This window comes from Cimex lectularius, unplaced genomic scaffold (genome assembly GCF_000648675.2).
Source record: "Cimex lectularius strain Harlan isolate CLEC.00 unplaced genomic scaffold, Clec_2.1 scaffold149, whole genome shotgun sequence".
Taxonomy (NCBI): Eukaryota; Metazoa; Arthropoda; class Insecta; order Hemiptera; family Cimicidae; genus Cimex; species Cimex lectularius.
The window spans coordinates 80,115-99,882 of NW_019392736.1; the positions used below are offsets into that span (position 1 = coordinate 80,115).

The 19,768-nt window shown below is 33.2% G+C and overlaps 1 protein-coding gene across 3 annotated transcripts in view; it reads left to right on the plus strand.

Moving 5' to 3' along the window:
• The window catches only part of LOC106667887 (tensin), a 302,717-nt gene that overhangs the window by 66,452 nt on the left and 216,497 nt on the right, over window positions 1–19,768 (plus strand). The window lies entirely within an intron of this gene.

The following is a 19,768-nucleotide window of genomic DNA, read 5'->3' on the forward strand; positions in this document are numbered from 1 at the left end:
AATTGCCAAAGAAAACATGTTTTAGAAAAAATTGGTGTTTAAGAATTGTTTTAAAAATTACAATTCAAACTCTATATGTTATATTCTGCCTTAAAAGCTATGTTAGGATGACTGTACAGCTTCGAGAACGGGAACTATCATGCCCCCCAGCTATGATTTCCGAACATTGAAAGGCTTGTCGTCTGGCCCTTTCATATTTACGCACTCTTTGATTGCATGCTTCACAGTTCCAAATTCCCTACAGGTTTTACAAAGAGTAGTTGATTCTCTAGCCATTAGAAGGGTAAACCTAAAGTGTCCTATTCTAAGGCGAGTCAAGATTGCCATTTCCTCTCTTATCGACCAGGAAGAAGAGATGCTATGTTCATTACTCTGTTATTTAATCCGGTCTATTCTATCTTGCCTGTTCATTTCTGCCAGTTATTTTATTTATTTAGTAGTGTAATTTTGTGCTATTACATCAGCATAATTGCACGCCTTCGTGAATAGCACTTTTCGTGCCATTTTCATTTCCCATAATCCCACAACTGAGATCAAAACGACCATAATGTTTTCGGATTTCAGGTTATTGAGTAAATTAATTTCGTGAACCATACGTTATTTTGAGAAAGGGTCCCCGATTCATAGCAGCGCTGATAGCAGATCAGTCGACGTGTAATTGTAGATGTGCCATATATTTAAACATTTGTTTATTGCTGTAACCGCGGTGTAGTTGCAATAGCGTTTTGGAAGTATGCACGTGTACTTACGGTTGTTAACAGATACTACATGGTATTCTTTAAAATGTTGGTTAATAAATATGTGGTTGTTCCATTTTTGCAAGTTGTCTTAGTTCAGTTTTTATGTTTTTTAAATCACTTCAAAGTATTATTTTCTTTTAACATCGATAACGTCTAGAATATATTTTTACAAGAGAACCATCCATCAATAAGTTTTGATAGGTTTAGAGCGGATATTTTAACTGAAAAGAAGTCGAATCTCCTTCGGATTTGATCCAATTTACTTACTGCATCCCAGGAACAAAAGATGGTATAAGGTAGTACAACAAAACAGATCATATCTACTTGATCCAATTTATTTACAAATACCCTATTTTGTTTTGCACTTCTTTCACCTAAATATTAATAAATTATTATCAGAAAAATATAGCAACTAATTATTATCATTTTTAATTACGTAAGATTTTGCCTACTACTGTTGTAAAGAAGTATGGAACTATATATATGAGATATTGCCAAAACTAATCAACAGTTCATTATTAATAATAATAATTTTTTGACTAATACTTTGGTCTTTACTAAATATTGGCGAAACTGTTAGACCACAGATACAATATTATGATAACAAAAATACTATAACTGTAAAAATCTTGCTGCACAAAAATAAATATAATTCAAGAAGCCTTCAACATTCAATTTTTAAGGTTGCAAACTTCAACTTCAACTAGGGAAAATTAATTAAGTACATATAATATAAGTAGAATGGCTAGATGTACGATGGTACGAAGCCAAGGGAGGCCAAAGGAAAAAACAACTACAATTATTTCATTTCTTACTAATTACATTTCCTTTTTATAGTAATTTTAAATGAAATTAACTTTAAAAATCAGTAAGTAATTTCGAAATGTTGAAGTTTCTATGTAGTAATTTTATATATCTCTGATGTAAAGGTGATCGACCAGCTGTTATTCAACAATATATTTGTAGGATCGGGGATGTGGTCCAAAATTATATGTATATTTATTTACCAATGAAAGCTTGGTGTAGTTTCAACACCAGAACATTCTTTGGACCACATCCCCGATCCTACCAAATATATTGTTTTATATATCTCGCTTAATGGTTGATCTTTCTACATGAAAATAAATAAATGCATTGTAGATCTTGTCATTTAATGAAATTTTTGTGGTCTACTTAAAAGGTGTTTCCATCCCATTTTCTTTCAGTTTCTCTACCAGCGATATCTTTTTTTCTGTCTTTTACAATTAAAACTTTGCAAAGGTTAAATTGGAGTTATTTTACGCTCAGCCTATTGTTCCATAGGCAGTTCTGTGTTATTTATCACAACTAACAACCCTTGCTATCTAAATTATATCAATGACTGCACGAACAATTCCTAAGGCAACATTGTTCCATCGACCATCGGGGAAGGGAAATCCGCCCCTGGGGATCTTTGTCATCTGCATTCCCTAGGGTAGACCAAGTACTTCTGATATTAATATCGATATCATTAATTTTAATGATAGTAAAGCCAATTTAACGCTTAGTTGTACTTGAAGGAATAAATTATATATTATAGATTTTGGTGAATGGTCGTTCAGCAAGGCTTGGATTTTGCAGTGTATCAGCGACCGTTTTGCTTTCCTTGGTGACATATAGCGTCTGTTGCACCGGTCGGTAATTAACATGTATGGTTGTATGTAAATGTCATAAGTTCCGTTTTAATCGTGTAATCTAAAAAACATGTTCATTTTCTATTTAGATTGGAATATGTTTTAAATTTTACTTGCATGTATTAATGCCGGCAATAATTAATCACCAAGCTTTTAATTGAATAGACCGAAATGCAATGTACTTAATATTACACTGACTACGTTCGCATTGAACTGCAGACCCCTAGTCATTAAAAGATTATTGCCAATTTTGAAAACGGAACAAAAAAAAAAACGATTCAGTAAAACGAATCAAGTGAGTTCGTTCAGAGAGGCAGCCTAATGATACTCGTCAGAGAAGTTTTATTGTGAAGGAAGACAATCTTGTGGTAATCAACTTGGAGTGATCTTGATTTCCTTGATTTGGTTTTGAATTACACCTCCATTAGTCATGAGCCTCGATGATCCATAACTACAGATAAAATCTCCATATAAAGGTTGGTTAAATGATTGATAAACGCTATTTGATAAATTGCTTACATTTCTGGCCCCACAATTGAGGAATTGTAAACCTAATGAAATACCCTAGTTTCTTTACTGCATAACTATACAGTTTACATATAACAAGTTTTTACTCCAAAATTTGGTAAACAAATTTTTAAAAAAATATATGTAAGAGCAATCGATCTTACATAATACAGATATCCTTATACGACAATTGAATATGCGAATTAGTATTAGTAATTAATTTTTCATTACTTCATGTTTATTTTCAAACACGTGCACTGCAATGTCATTTGAATTCTATTCATTCTTACCGTTATAAATATTCAACAGAATAAAAATGATTTTCTTCATTTCTCTATGTTCAAGCATAATCTACAAAAGACGTGAAACGAACGTAAATGATTAATAGTAAATAATCTGGATTTTCGTTTACAGAAACGTGGATAATTTATCCGCTTTGGCTTACACGAGCTAAGCCAGGGAACTTTCAGAAGTCGTGTTTCTGTTTGTGTTGTGCGTTCAAAGCTCTTAAGATTTAATATCTTTGATTAGTGGTGGGGGTCGAAGAGTCGTTTGTGTACGTTGTTAGCAATTTGAAGGAAAAGGTAAATATAGACATCATTAATAAGGTGGATCATGTTCAATCAGATTAAAATTTATTTTAAATTGGCTGGCTGGATATGACTATGAAAAGAAAAGGCTTTCGTTTGGAAACTTATAAATTGTTTTAATTTTTACAGTTCGATGTATGAACATTGTGTGTTCTGAGTAAGAGTGATTGTAATTTCTTAACGCGAATAGGGGGTTTAAATTTCTCCAACGAATAACAAGTACTCTCGGATGAGAGTCCGGTGAAGGCAAGGTGGCGTAAATGGGAGGTCTAAATGTACCCAGAAGAATATCGAGTTCTGTGGCAAGAAAGTATTTTTAGAAAAAGGAAAGCAGTTTATTAGGGTGAATGTACGTATTTACAATTTTTTGTTTTTTCAAAAAGGCCGACTCTTCGAGGGTTAATATGACCTCTATTGCTGCGAACCATCGTAAAAAGTAAAATAAAAAATTAGGATGTGTAAGAATTAAAACCGCCCCAAAGAATATCGAGTTAGACAGAGAAAAATAATTTATTAGCGTGAATGGGGGTTTAAACCACCCCGAGGGATAAAAAGTACTTTTGTACTTGTGTGATGTCTAGAGAGTGAAAATAATTTATCTGCTTGAATGGGGAATTTAAACTCGCCCCGAGGAATATTGAGTACACTTGGGTGAAAGGGTAATTTCTGGATAAAGAAGTAATTTATTACCGTGATTGAGGGACTTAAACCGCCCCAATAAAAATTCAGTTAGACAGAGAAAATAATGTATTAGCGTGAATGGGGGTGTTTAAACCACCACGGGGGATATAAAGTACTTTGGGGTGGGAGGGTGATAACTGAAGAGTGAAACTAAGTTTTCTGCTTGAATGGGGAGTTTAAGCCCGCCCACAGGAATATTGAGTACATTTGGGTGAGATATGTCCGGATAGAATAAGTAATTTATTAGCGTAAACGGGGGACTTAAACCGCCCCCGAGGAATATCGAGTACGATGGGGGTGGGAATGTAATTTATTCGCGCGTCAATTAACCCGTCCCAAGGAATATTGAATACTTGTGGGTTATTATATAATTAGTTTTATGTTTAATATAGAAAGATTGTTTTCTTTTAATGCTTTCCTTTCAATTCTTTTGAGAAATGCATTACATGAATCTCTCGATGGTAATTCAGGTTTATCAAAAATAAAGTCAATTTTCGTTAAAAGTATATTTTTTTATAAAAACCCAATTGTATCTTTGAATAAACTTTGACATTATAACAGTCAAGCTTAAATTTTTGTTAACTGATTAGAGGAAATCATCTTTTAAATAGACACAAAATATTTGATTCAATTGGAGTACTTAGCAGCCGTAAAGCTATTATGTATTTAAGTCGTAAATATGCAAATTGATTATATTACAATCAAAAGAAACAGAGCAAACTCATAAAAATGATAAATGGTGGAGTGAATATGTTGTTAATCTTTATAAAAAGATAAATCCTACCCACAGTTTTCAACAATTCGGATTTGGAGCTCATAGCTCATCATCAGGTTGAAGGAATTTATAACCACGACTCTCGTCATTATTTGTAAGTGTTAAAAATAATGTTCAAAATTGAGCGGCATTAAAAACCAGCTTCTCATTGGAACATCGCGTTGGCGGTGGATCGGCGGTTTCACTCTTATAATTCATGTCGAGAGAGGTGGTTGTAAATTTCTTCAAACTGATGATGTATCAGCTTGAAATCCGGAACGTTGGAAACAACTTGCTGTGAGTAGTAACTATCTTTTTTATAGATTGAGCAAAACTCATGCTAGAACTATTTTCATTTGAGATCCTAGTAGGGGGCTGGAAAATACCATTGAATCCGGCTCATCAAGTTCATGAGTTTCTCGAATGTTTAATCCGTGTCTCGATTCTGAAACAACAATTATTTTAAATGAGGCGTTTTAACTCGCTTTTGAGAATTGCTCCATAAAGACAATTATGGTAACTTTGTGTTGAAAATAGTAAAAAACGAATATTGTATAATACCTTATGTTACCGTGTATCGTGCGTACGACTTCTTTCATATCTTTAAATTATTTGGTTGAAATTACTTACCAATAATTGACATTTCTCTTTTATATATCAAATCGGTAATCTTGATTCGATCTCTTTTGAAATGGAAACAAACAATGGCTAATAAGGAAGGTTAAACCTTGGCAATCCTGTATTTGTGAAAGAGAATAGGTCGTAACCCATTCACTCCGAAAACGGCGAAGTAAACAGAAATCTTTAAGAGAAAGACGTATCACTCGCCTGGCGCCGGTTATGATGCAAGTAATGAAAACAGTAGGGTTCGTTTGAAAAAAATCGACCCGCCACCGTGCTGCCGATAGCATTCCGATTCAGAAGATCAGGCGTGTGCAGAGCAACAAGCTGGTCATTACGTGACTAAACTGCGTCAAACGTGTTGGCCCGATGGTAAAAAACCGCAAATACGCCCCTTTATGGAGGGGTTCAACCGTTTAATTAAATTGGTACTTAATGGTCTATTGATTAATCAGTCCTTATCATGAGGCGATAGCCTCTCATGTAAAAATATGTCAAACATATTTTTTCGTATTTCCTTATCGTATAATAACATGTATTATTCTTCTATGTATTAAGTTGTGACACAAAATAACCATTTGTGAAAAATATTTAAAACACTTTAATTATAAAATCAAATGAAATTTTTTCGTTTTCTTTCTAAAAAAAATTCTTCAACGCATAATTAACTCTTGTTATAATGTAAACAGTTTTTGTCTATTAATTAGCGCAGAAATAAATATATAATTTAATTGATTAAAAATGTGGTCCGTGGTATTGTGGTTTCTCGCAAAAGTTTAATTATCAGTCAATGTCTGGATGATGACGCTGAAAAAATTATTAATGGCACTCTCTGTTGATTTAATCAATTAAAAACCTTTAATATTAAATGTATCCATAATTAAACAACAAATCTAATTGATCTCAAATGTCTTATTTATAACAATAAATCCTCCAAAAATAGTCATAATCAATAGTTTGATTCAGACGTACGGTTTGTTCCGAAATTGTTTACTCTTTCTACCGTGAGGTCGACCTCTCTGGCCAACACTGTTGACAACTTGTCGCCGTAAATTAAAAAAAAGTATACAAAAGCTTTTTAACCGGGAGAATTTGAAAGTGTAATTTGCGTCTCATGTTTTATGCAATAGTGAACAGTTTGCTTAGTCAATAAGCTACTTTTGGTCCAGATTTAATTGTTATAACTATATGAAAATGAGGGACCAGGTGTCCTAATCTTATAAGGAAGTTGCTTCTTCTTTTAGAAATATTTTCCTAAACCATCATTGGCTTCCTTTCGAGCAAATAATAATTTTTTTGTATTTTATTTTATTGGCTCAATATAAATATACAGCTTTATAACAATATGAATTATATACAGCCTTCATAATAACTTAGTAACATAATAATATATTTTGTGAACGTAGGCGTTGCTGATCCCATGCCCACTTCTTAGGTAGGATACTTCGAGCATAGATGCAAGCATATTTGATCACCTTGCTACCAAGTGTGCGCCCTACCAGTAGGAATATGATTTTATAACTCAGGCCTTTTTCATTCTAGAGATAGTCTTTTTTGCTAATCAATTATATGTTGGGTTTTTAAAATAGTCCTCATATCCAGCATTAGTATAAGTTCTACCAGAGGCGAGCCAGAAATTGTGGTTTTTCTTGTTTAGCCAATTTGTATACTTAGATGGTAGATTTAAAGACGCCCTTTTACCCTTTGTAAATTCAAGAAGCTATAAATCTAAAAACATTTTACTAATTTTTCGCCCTTTTGTGTGATTTTTATGATATGACTATTCAATTTTGTGTTTTTATCTGCAATTAGACCACAAATACCTCATACATGCTGGAACGTTATAGATCCAGAGCATCACGCGTGAAAATTAGCAGATATTAGAATCTGTAGGTGATATAGTCAGCCCATTTATTTATATAATCCAGTTCTTTATTTACATAGCTGCCGCCTACAACGCTGAAAAATTTTTGTCGTTGTGTACTTATAAATATTGTCCGAAAATTGTATAATTTTAATGTTTTTAGAACTGCTTTTTCAATATTTCGTACATAATGAGTATAACAAAAGTCTGAAAATCGCTCCTTGGGTTGGTCCTAGATTTGTTTTCCTAGATGACATTATTTTACGTTTGACATATAGAAAAATGTTCTTATCTGTTATTAAATTAATAAGGTTTCTAACGATAGTTATTAGCAGATTAAATTGAAACTATTGGTTTTTCAAAATTTTTAAGATGACTGTCGAATGCTCCTTCTACGTCAATGAAGCATCCTAAAGTGGAGGATTCGCAGTAAATCCTAATATAATTTCAGCTTCTAGGAGGCCTGGAGACTCCATAGTTGCATTCTCTCGCATGAATCCCATTTGGTAATATTTTATTTCGTTCAATCCACCATTTTAGTCTTTTATCATTTCTAGCGTTTTTGGATGCATGATATTAGGGAAAGTGGTCGGTATGAGTCCCAGTGATATTGAGCTTTTGTGTTTTCGGAATGGGCCTAACTAATTAAGAGAGTTATACTTTACTGTACTATGCAGCTTTTTAGCTTTTTGTAATATGCTACTATGCAGTTCTATGCTTTTTTATGCATATAGAATGTAAGTCGGCGTCAGTAGAAAATATAAGCATAATAAACACACAAACTTTATACAGACAATAAAAAATATAAGCAATTAAACACAATTCTGGCTAGCTTTATATTTTCCCAGAGTACCTGATATCCCTAGGGGTAGATGGGGAAGGAGCCCCACCATTCACATTAATAAATTACATTCAACCTGCCCCAGAGTACTCCATATTCCTCGCAATAATTGGAAAAGAGGTCCCTCCATTCACGCTAATAAATCATATTCGTTCAAAAAATTAGCACATAGACAAACATAAAGGTACGAAGATGTATGTACAGTTTAAAATATGCCCTGTTCTCTTCAATTTATTAGTATGTGAAATTTTATTGTTATTATAGTGATAATCGCCTACTTTTTGGTTAATAATTGTTTAAGTGTCTAATTACTCTAGTTCATCGTTTATCGGCCTCCTCGTCGCCGCTCCGCCCTGCTGCCCAAACAAGGTTAATTCCGTTGTTTTCCCCAATATCTGACAGGGCTTTGATGCCAATACCAAATGGCCATGGACTTTACTGCCAATAAGGTGGTTGCCTTTAGTGTTCGACTGTATTTGACTAATGGTATCCTTTTGAGCACATTGTTCCCATATCTCTCCTAAAAAGAAATGTAATATTGTTTTTACCTATTTATATTGGTTTTAAAACAGTCGTAATTTGAAAAAACTTACATGTAATAGGCACATTTTTTCTGCAATTTTAAATAGAGAAGTTGACTTATTATTATCTCAACCTTAATACCTTACATAAATTAATTGAAAGATGTTATTTGGTCAATCGGACCACGAAATCTAATGAACTTATTATTATTTTTATTCTTATTGTCCTATACACGGATACAGCCTAAACAATTTTTACAAAATGTTGCCAGCTTCCCCATCTTCAGCTTTTTAAACTTTATCACATACTGTATAAAAACTTTATCAAATATTAATACACTACATTGTCAAAAATTAATTGTAAATTATGTTAATTTAATAAGTCAAATTGTGTTAGAATTATGCCTAAAAATTGTACAATATTTTGGGAGAAAAATTCATAGTCCCATTTTTATTTTTATAGCATTACATACTTCATTAAAATGTGTCATCTACAAAAATAAAATATAGATTTTATGAATTTTTGATGCTATCAGTACTTCATTAAAAAGTAAGGCTTGAATACCACTTTAACTTTTTTTGTCTCTTGTTTCGTAGTCAAGGGTGTACTTTGTGACGGGATAAGACGTTTCGCTTACAAATTGCTTCATGTTCCCGGACAAGAAGCTTCTCAAAACTCTCAGCGAAAGATACATTTAAAATTAGGCAATTTATATATTTATAATGTACATTTTTCAACAATGCTGCCATCGGAATACAAATGAATCAAAATCAACTTTTTAACTTAATAAACAACACCCACTGACCAAATGACAACTTTTTATCACAGTTTTTTTACCATTCTGGAAAACGTTGATATCCACCGTAAACCAGCCCAGATCGACTGTCAAAATGATCCTCGTTGTAGAATAAATATTTACATAGACCAATTTAAATTACAATTTTGTCTGATATTAATCAAAGACGTTCTTCTAAATTGTAAATCGAGCCGGCACGTGTAGTGGTGTATGTTACCGATACACTAAGTAGGGCTCTTCACTGCTTTCTATTAGAATACCCAATGGTATGGAAATGCCTTCGAGGATTGATATAAATAGAAAACAGTGCAACAACACTTAGCGGTTTGGCGGAACGTTTGTAAATCAAAGCCTTGAAGATCTATTTACAAAATAGGTTGGAAAGTCGAGATTGGAAAATAAAACAATATAGTATTCGGTTCTTGTTAAAGAAAACTGAAAGAAAAATAGCTTTGTTTGTTTAAAATTTTATACTCGCATACAAAAGTTCAGCTACTCTAACTCATTAATTGATAATAAATGATTATAGGTCTTAATATTAAATAAAAAATAAACAAATTCAATGTGTTCAAAATAAATCATTTTTAACATGTATTAGTTTAACGATGGATTTTTTACCTTACCCAAAATTTCGATTAATTTCGATATTATCTTAACTGGATGCCGACCGCCGCTCTTTTAATGACTTTCTTCGTGTGTTCGGGTTGTGTAAAACCAAATAACCCATGAAACCAGCAAAGCCTTTTTTTTCTAAAACTTATTCCCTTATGTTTAACCGCGCAGATTTCAATTTCACAGCCGTACGCTGGGTATCATATCTCGCGCCGTTATGGCCTAAGTTGAGAACAAAAATGGGTCAAGTTTGATAAAACAAAAACAATTCCATGTTGGCCTATCCTTACCCTTTTAAGTCTGAAATGATTTACAGCTCGGTCTCGTAGGTACCGGATGTTGTCTTAGAATTCCTGAAGGCCTCAGTTATTCGTCTCGCTCCAGGGCCTATGCGGTCTTGTAAAACGCCGGGCCATTATTATTTTCTTTCGAGAAAAACGTAGTCGTATTCCAGCTCGTATTCCAAACATTATAATTTTTTAATTGTGTTTATCTAATGTGTAAGAAACAGAAATTTTAAATGTTTTAAAACGAAAAAATTTAATTTTCTGAGGATTTTACTCTTGGGGTCTGCGGGACATTTTTGTAGTATATTAATTGCATGTTAAATGTGCACCAGGAAAAAAATTATATTCGTTATTTTAACAGGTACTAGATTATTTTCCCACGTGTAGACAACATGATGTTAACCACACTTAGAAAATCGAAGCGTAATCAAAAATAAGACTATTTTTAAGAGGGTATCTCAACTACAAGGTTATATGAACATTCGTGGGTAGGCAGTGTTTTTGAAAAAAGCCCATTTGTAAGTATGCCCAGGGCGCTGCATTCCAACCTTTGCCTTACAGTGATGAGCGCTGTGTCAACGCATAAACCTTTGCGGCCTCCGACGACGCCAATTGTTTCAAAAAATCACAATTGTTAATCCTAAAAGTTTTTTTTTGTCTGTGTGTATGACAATTTGCCACCTTTCTCTCTCGCTCAATCCTACCTTTTTTGGCCAATATTGTAAAATAGCTTTGTGATGCTGTAACTATTATTACTTTCATTTCTGAATCTTGCCTGGCTTCTGTTTGCAACTGCATCCGTTTCTTCGTTTCCCAAATATCTGAAATCATTGAGCTCCTTTCTTGTCAATTTACCAAGATTTGATCACTCTTAATGTTTTCTTCTCCATTCTGTAGTGAGAGCCTCTGAAATTGTGGGATAAAGTTAGCTATCTTCAGTTTAATTTTCTCTAGCCTAGTGTTTAACACTTGTATAAAACAATTATTGCTGCGCTTAACCCATTATTTATTTTACTCTATTCAATATTTTATTAAAAATTATAGTATTCCCATTCGTTTTCTGTTATATTTTGTGTTCTTTGACCATGGTGGGACTCTTTAGTTAGGGGTTATGTGTATTTTTTCTCATTGCATTCATGAAGATTGTATTTTAAAGTGTAATATTATGAGAGTGCTATTTCTGTATTGTGACAGGGTTTTCTTCTAATCATTCTTCAATTATGTTTACAATATTATCGATTATCAACCGTTATATGACAAACTCGTTGAGTTCCATTTGTTTACATCAATTTTCCAAATAATGCTTGATTTTAAGCTAAAACATGGTAATTTTTTTTAATTCAAAAATTATATTGTGATATTTCTTATTAAGGTTTGCGGGATGATGAACCGGAAGTTTGGTCGTTTTCGATCAGTTCGGTCAGTCTATTCTCGTTGTTTTGGTCTGTCAGACACGTTTCACTTTCTTGCCATCTTCAAACAGACCCAGATTTGAAGATGGCAAAAAGCCAAAACAGTGATAAAATTAAAAACTACTTATACATAAGTGGGAAGTTAATGGGCCGACAAACAGCTGGGGTCATCGACGGCCCTCTGCGTGTTTTCCTTCTTTTTCTTTTCTTTCGCGCATATTTTGTTCTAAACTGCAGCCATTTGAGCGTCTCGATCTGGTTACTGACTCTCTGATTTCAGATATATATTACGTTGATATTCTAGAATGCTAGTCTCTCGTTTGTACCTCAGGTTGTCAAATACAGAATAAAAACAAAACATACAATACATATATATACATCACCACAAACATAGATGTCTGGTCACATTCACTCCCTCAGAGTACTCGATATTCCTAAAAACTACTTATTTTGTTTCCGAAACTTGTTAGAAATCTCTTGCATTTGTTCTTTAAAACCACTGGAGAAATTGTTCTGGATGCCTTCTGAGACATGCAGTACCTAGAAATTTCAACACTTTGCTATAAATCACTATTCTAAATTTAGCTTGAAAAAATTTAGCTTAATTCTTCATTTATTATTTAAAAATTTATTGATTGGCAATATAATTTAATGTTTAAAACTTCCCATAAATGTTCGATTTCAAAAATATATCAATTAAATTTTACAGAAGTCAGGGTCTAGTTCTTTAGATTTTCAATTAAGAACAATTCTTTTTCGATTTCAACAAAAATATTTTCGGAATAAAAGGTTGTATTCAGGGACTTACGCAGGGCGAAAAGTTTTGTTTTCCTACAGTTTGTGACAATCTATTTGTTTAGCCAATAGTTGATTGATTGCAATGGCATGAGTTCTGTTTTCTTTCTACTTCGACTTTGAAGTAGCAGCCCCAGGTGGTGTTCACAGTTCGCAACGTCGTGAAGTGAAGACGTAAACCTATTCCCAGATGATTGGGGCAGGTGTATTTCTAGTGTCAGACTACTTGCTCTTTTTTTAATAACAAAAGAAGCTTCCTTGGTGCTATTTTTTATGCCCATGCCCATTGTGAAACACGGGCTTGAAACTTTGTTTTCAACACACGTAGCCACGTGTGCTAGTGAAGGCCATGTCCGGTCACTGGGAATACTTCCTCGTCAAATTCACAAACAAGCTGTTTCCTCCACCTTCTTCGACCTTCCGGTTGCAATATAAATGATTGGTATTGCAATATGGCAGGAGGGATGTTTAACAGTTGAAAAGAAACACAAAAATCTTATGCGTGAAATTTTCTGGAGGGTAAAATGAAACATTAAACAAATACAAAAGATAGTTAACGTTAAATGTTATCCTCAAAAGTATATTTGCAACTGTCCATTTTTTCGCAATGTATGCTCGTCGTGCGCAACTGTATAATCCGAGCGCCGTGGATTAGATAGTCATTTAACATCCTTGTTAAGAAACGTTTCAATCTTTTTAGCAAAAATAATTTTGAAATGGCTGGAAGCAATTATATGATGCGGTAGGATGGTACTTCGTGTGGTAGTTTATCTGGTTTTACTGTCATGATGATCTCAGCAATTTTCGAGACATTACGGACATACCTAAATCTTGTTGCTTATCATTTTTTTTAAATTGTGTACATGTAGCCTGATGACTTCCTCGTATTATTCCTTTGTATATTATTGTCCAGTCTTCTTTAATCACTGATTGTTTTTTCTGAAAATTAACTAAATTCTACAAGATTTCTACTTTTTCTCCGTCCCGCCGTTTTTGTCACTATATCTTGTGACCTGGACCATCCAGTTTTGCAATATTTTCGTTCAAAATGTATGTTTTGTAGTGGTGATAGATGGTTGGAAATAATTGTTAAACGTAAAGAGATTTAGTAATATAATAAAATGGAATTTTTCTAATAAATTTATTTGTTTCCTCTAAAAGACAGAGCTCTGATTCATTTGTTTTTCAAAACAAAAACAGGATTATAAATAATTCGATACAGTTTGGCCAGATTTATTTTTGGATTTAAACATTGTTTCTTTAATATGAAGCAATATTTTCAAAAAAGATTTTATAAACGTGTGAATATCTTGATAAAAGTAATGAAGCTTTAAAATTCGAGTCACAAATGAAGACAACTGATGCCGATAAGTCGCCCTTAGATACTTATCATTCAATCGCAAAATTATTGAATGACGGGCACATAAATAAGTTTGGACTATTGAATGCAACGAGAAATTGAAAAAAAAAAACAGGGTTATTAAATCTTTCTTAGCTTTCGTTAGCAGCATGACTCGTGAAAGTAAAATTGGATCAAGCCATTCAACTCTCGTTTAATAATTTTTTTTAAAAAATGAATGTCTTCTGATCATGATCACACGTTGCCATTTGTAATGATTTACAGAAATACAGAAAAAAAGTGAAAAATATTCTACAATCATCATTTTTGATGTTTCGTCAAGTTTAACCCTCGACGATCGTGCAGTACAACTAGAAATCTGATTTCATGCGCGTATTTGTTTTCATTTCCGCTTAATATTTGTACATATCATACTAAATGACGATCTCGGTATTTTAGAGTTTTAGTCGGTAATAATTTAAAAAAATGTACTGTAAAAATTAGTGAAAACTTTTCGTTCGCGACACCCAACGGTTAGTTGATAGTTGATCTCTCCATTATGACAAGAATTACTAACTTACTAAACGGCAATGAGAGATAATACAAGTTTAACTTTATTTTTTAATCTAATGTTGTAGAAAATGATCGCTAGCATGCCCATCAATTTTGAAATCACATTCTTCACTAATGAACCTTTCATTGTCAATTAAACAATTTTCTTCGTCCAATAATTACTAAGAATGGATCATCAAAACATATTTTTATAACATCAGAACTCAAAAAAAAACACAGATCATGTTAGAAAAAATAGACAAATAGAAAAATCCAATGTTAGAAAACTTACAGCACCGGCCGCGTGTTCAAAACACGATCAAAAAGCTAGACCGTGAAGGGTTGATAAATGAATAATCACGCCCCCAAGGATAATTTTGTCATCTGGCTAGAAAACAGACGAAAATTGCAATTGTTTCGCGACTAGGCGAGAGTTAAGTATTTGAAATCCTCCTGAAAACTCACACATTTTCTTTTTAACCATATAGACATTTTCAAATAAAATTCTATCTATTTATGTCTATGTCCAACTCTTCATGCTATGGCAGGGTTGTGTTCGGTGACGTTTGGAAAGAATGATTTATTTACTTAAAAGTCGACTCGATAAACGGATATCTCTTCCTGCAGCAGGACACCTAACGCCATCTTACTCTTTCAAAGAGTACAATAGTGAAAAAGTAAAATCTTAGTCAGATATTTTGATTCCAAAATATCATTGGTGGTATGATAAGAATCGAATTACTGGCACGAAGCTAATTGTTCTTGTAACAGTCTTTTTTTAAAACTTCGACATTCACAATAAACAACACCCCTGGCCTCTACAACCAAATAATAGTATTATTATTTTATTAATATTTTACAATTAATAAAGTAAGTTGATGTCCGAGTGGATCGAGGTCACGATAGCTCAAGCGGTACAGCAGCGGCGTATCTAGCCGAAGATCGTGGGTTCGAATCCCGCTCGTGCCATTAACTTTTTTTCATCTCAACTAAAAACCTTAATTAATTGTAATGTATTAATTGGTCAAGCGGACCAGGAAATTAGTGAATTTATTAATATTGTTATAATATTTAAATATAAATATTTTTTAATTCATTTGCCTATACTTTATTATGTATAAACATTTTCTTAAATTAATCATATTATCTCATACATCAAGTAGTTTTGCATATATGTAAGTTCATATTTTCAAAGAATTATATAGACTTGGAAGGTACTAAAGTTAATTTTTTTTATAAATGAGCATCGTCTATTGTTTCGGGGAGGAGGTTTAATCAGATCCTGACGAGATTTATGGAATCCACCCCTAGGCGGTATTTTCAGAGAATATCTCCGAAACTTTCAACCACGTAATACACTTAAGGAAACATTGTAAGTAAATGTAAAGCGTTCAAATTGCCGAATGAAAACCTTATTTGAAATGCAAATGGATAATGTGTTTTGTCAAGTCCGGCCGAAATGCGGGTTAACGGCGTTTCGAACAATAAAGAAATTTTAATTAGCTTTTAAGCTTTGGTAGAAAAAATCTTTATTGCGCTTGAATTTCTCATCTCTTCCGTATTTAATTGCAAAAAACTGCGTAATTCCTTTGAGCGGCTATAAAAAAAGGTTATGCATTGGCGGGGTGACTCCGTGAAAATTATTAAGGAATGGTAGGTCAAGTAGTCTTTTATTCACTTTTTTTACTACTTGACCTCTCGAGAAAGAAGGAAATTAACGGATTCATCTATATTCTTTCTTCAAGATTATTCATTTAATCTTTTTTATCATTTCTGATTTGCTATATCGATCCGAATTTAGTTTCGGAATCAATACCGTTTGTGAAACATTACAAAATCACAAAACCAATTAAGAAAGTATTCATTGAAAAATACATGTGAAGTGATCATACTTAAGATTATCGTCAAATTACTATAAACACATCAAATGGTCTGCTTGGAGAGGTTAATTGAACCTTGCTTGACGCCGGAATTTTAAAATAGCTCCAGGGTATCACGATTCATCTGGTCCTATTTTCTTGGAATATAAACGGAAGTCGTTTGAATCTAGATATGTCTATATTTATTCTATTATCGGTGGTAACTAGATGCAATTTGTTTGACTTAGAATCTGCACGCCATTTTAAAACAAGTTTTGTAACATGTTAAGCTAAATTAGTTCGGTAAAATGACGTGAACAAATTAAATAAAGTTTATGAGAGAAATGTTTAACTGTTAAAATAAAAATGTAATAAGTGCTTTAAATTAACTGTTTAAATCATAAATGATTAAGATTGAGGTAAAAAAAGTACGTTCAACACTAATATTAGGTTCGGAAAAATGAAAAAGACTTTACAAAATAATAAAATCAAGTTATAACGTCCAAAAGTTAATTTATTTAACGATTTTGGGTTGTGAGATGTGCAGTCATACAGAAAACAAGCATTGTGCTATGTTTAATTTGCCAACGTTTTGAATGGTTTTCATTCTTTTTCAAGGCAACGCCAGGAATATGATATTTTACATTATTTTACATATACTACATTTTATTTTACATAATTTTGATAGATTTTAATTTCTTAATACTAATTATCAATACCATGTGAGCAATGAGAAGTTGAATTTACAAGTTTATCAATTTTAAATTTTCGAATACACAATGGACTAGATATTTTTTGTTATTTAATGTTGAAAGATATCTTTCTTATTGGAATAAAGGTAGAGCCGCTTTTATGCACTTTTTTCCGGTGTTAGGATTAAAATCGTAGACGTATCGGGTTGTCCGGAAAATAATGCAGGATTTTAAGTTTTCATTAAAAAAAATCTATATAAAATATTCTGTTTACGTTTACAGGATTACTCATTTGTATGAATGTCAACACTTATTAATCCTCTTCCAAATGATATTGTTTGTTTACCTCTGTAGCATTCCGCTACTTGGAAATAATTCAGTCATCCTTATAATGTCAAAGCGAGAATTTCGTACGATTTTCTTTTACGAGTTTAAACTCGGCCGAAGCGGAGCCCAAACGGCTAGAAACATTAACCAAGTCTGGGGCGAGGGTTGTGTTAATGAGTGCACTGTGCAAAGGTGGTTTAAAAAATTTCGGGAGGGAGATTTCAGCCTTGAAGATGAAGAAGGTCGTGGAAGGCCTTCCTCTCTTAATGATGATGTTCTGCGATCAGTGGTGGAAGAAAACCCCAAAACAACTGTTCGAGAACTTGCAGAGCAACTCAAAGTCAGTAAAACGACCGTCGCTGACCACCTCAAGGCGATTGGAAAAGTGAAAAAACTCGAAAATTGGGTTCCACACTCATTAAACGATCGCCAAAAAAATCAGCGCTTTGATGTTTGTGCATCACTTCTTTGTCGAAACAAAAATGACCCATTTCTGGCCAGAATTGTTACATGTGACGAAAAGTGGATTCTCTACGATAACACTAGACGTTCTGGACAGTGGCTCGACAAAGGAGAAGCTCCAATACATTTTCCAAAGCCCCCAACTCATCAAAAAAAGGTAATGGTTACGGTATGGTGGGCTTCATTTGGTTTAATACACTACAGCTTCTTAAATCCTGGCGAAACCATCAATGCTGAATCATACTGTAACCAAATTAATACCATGCATCAGAAATTGGCAGTAATGAAGCCCTCTTTGGTCAATCGGAAAGGGCCCATTTTGTTGCATGACAACGCTCGACCACATGTGTCACGTGTAACGTCACAAAAATTATTGGAGCTTGGCTATGAAACTTTGCCTCACCCACCCTACTCTCCGGACCTCTCGCCTACTGACTACCATTTTTTTAGACACCTGGACCACTACTTACAACACATAATATTCAAAAATCAAACGGAACTGGAAAATGCATTTATTGACTTTATCAATTCTAAAAATTCTGAATTCTACTCAGACGGAATTAATAAGTTACCAACACGTTGGGAGAAATGTATTGAGAGTATGGGAAATTATTTTGATTAAAGAACATTGCTTTAAAGTAACTAGTTTCTTTTTTTTTGTTTAATACCAAAATCCTGCATTATTTTCCGGACAACCCAATAGATTCGTTTCGAAGTGGTCGTTCTTCATTTTTTTTTTGGCAAATCCCACAACCCAAATATAATAGTCATAAATAAAAGATATTAATTCGTTTATTTCATTAGTAATGTCATATTATCACATACTTTTAAATGTGTAATTATAAATTATAATTAAACATGCCTTGAAGAAGGCAGTCTGTTGACACTCAAATGATCCTTATTCATCCTTATGCTGTGGATCGTTCATTCTTCCTAATCTAAAACTGAATTAGTTCTGTATATTTGGTTTAGCAAACACTTTATACGATTGTTCAAGAACATATTTCTTGTCGTTTACTGATCATCCTTGTCTGCCTAACCTCGCTGTGTTGGTCTGTTTGACGCGTTTCAACATTTCGCGATCTGCCGTGTTTGATCTGAGTGATTTCTCGGAAGCCAAGTTTACGTTATAAAATCGTGACGGGTGGGCAACTGACATTAGCCTAGACATATTCTACGAAAGACACCAACAGACCTATTAATCGCACGCACCCCTTGACCTTATGAAAGAGTCTAGATTTCACAGAAATCACCCATACCCAAACTGAAAAATCTTCGGACAAAACAGCACTGTGATTATAGGAGAACGAGGATAATCGCCAGCCACCAAAATACAAGTATTTGCGGGTTGCTGAAGAACAAAGATTAAGATGTTAATTACTTTGTGATTGTGAAATTTTTGAATAATCATTTGTTTACCATGAAATAAAATATCACACACAAATCAGCATTGATGCTTAAATCGTCAGCACAAAGGTTTTTAATTTGCTCAAATCCGTTTAAGGATGATAAATATATACATTCAATAATAAAGTTGATAATCGTTTATCAACCCTTTATGCAGCGGATTTCTGCGGATTCCTGATCGTCTTTACCTCCATTTCTCTCATTTCGTGCCAACTTAATTATTAGTCATTTCTTTTGGTTTTTAATTTCCAACAAAACAGTTAATTTTGACGATGCGTTCTTCAATAATTATCGGACGAATAGGATGATTTAATTGCAAAGAATTTAACTTCAAATTGGTGATTTGCTTATGAGTCAAAACAGTGAGTTCAATACTAAAAAATGAGAATAAAAAATAAATTATAAAAACTTCGTAACCTTTTCCAACTTTTTATTTTTTACGTAGATGCATTTCGA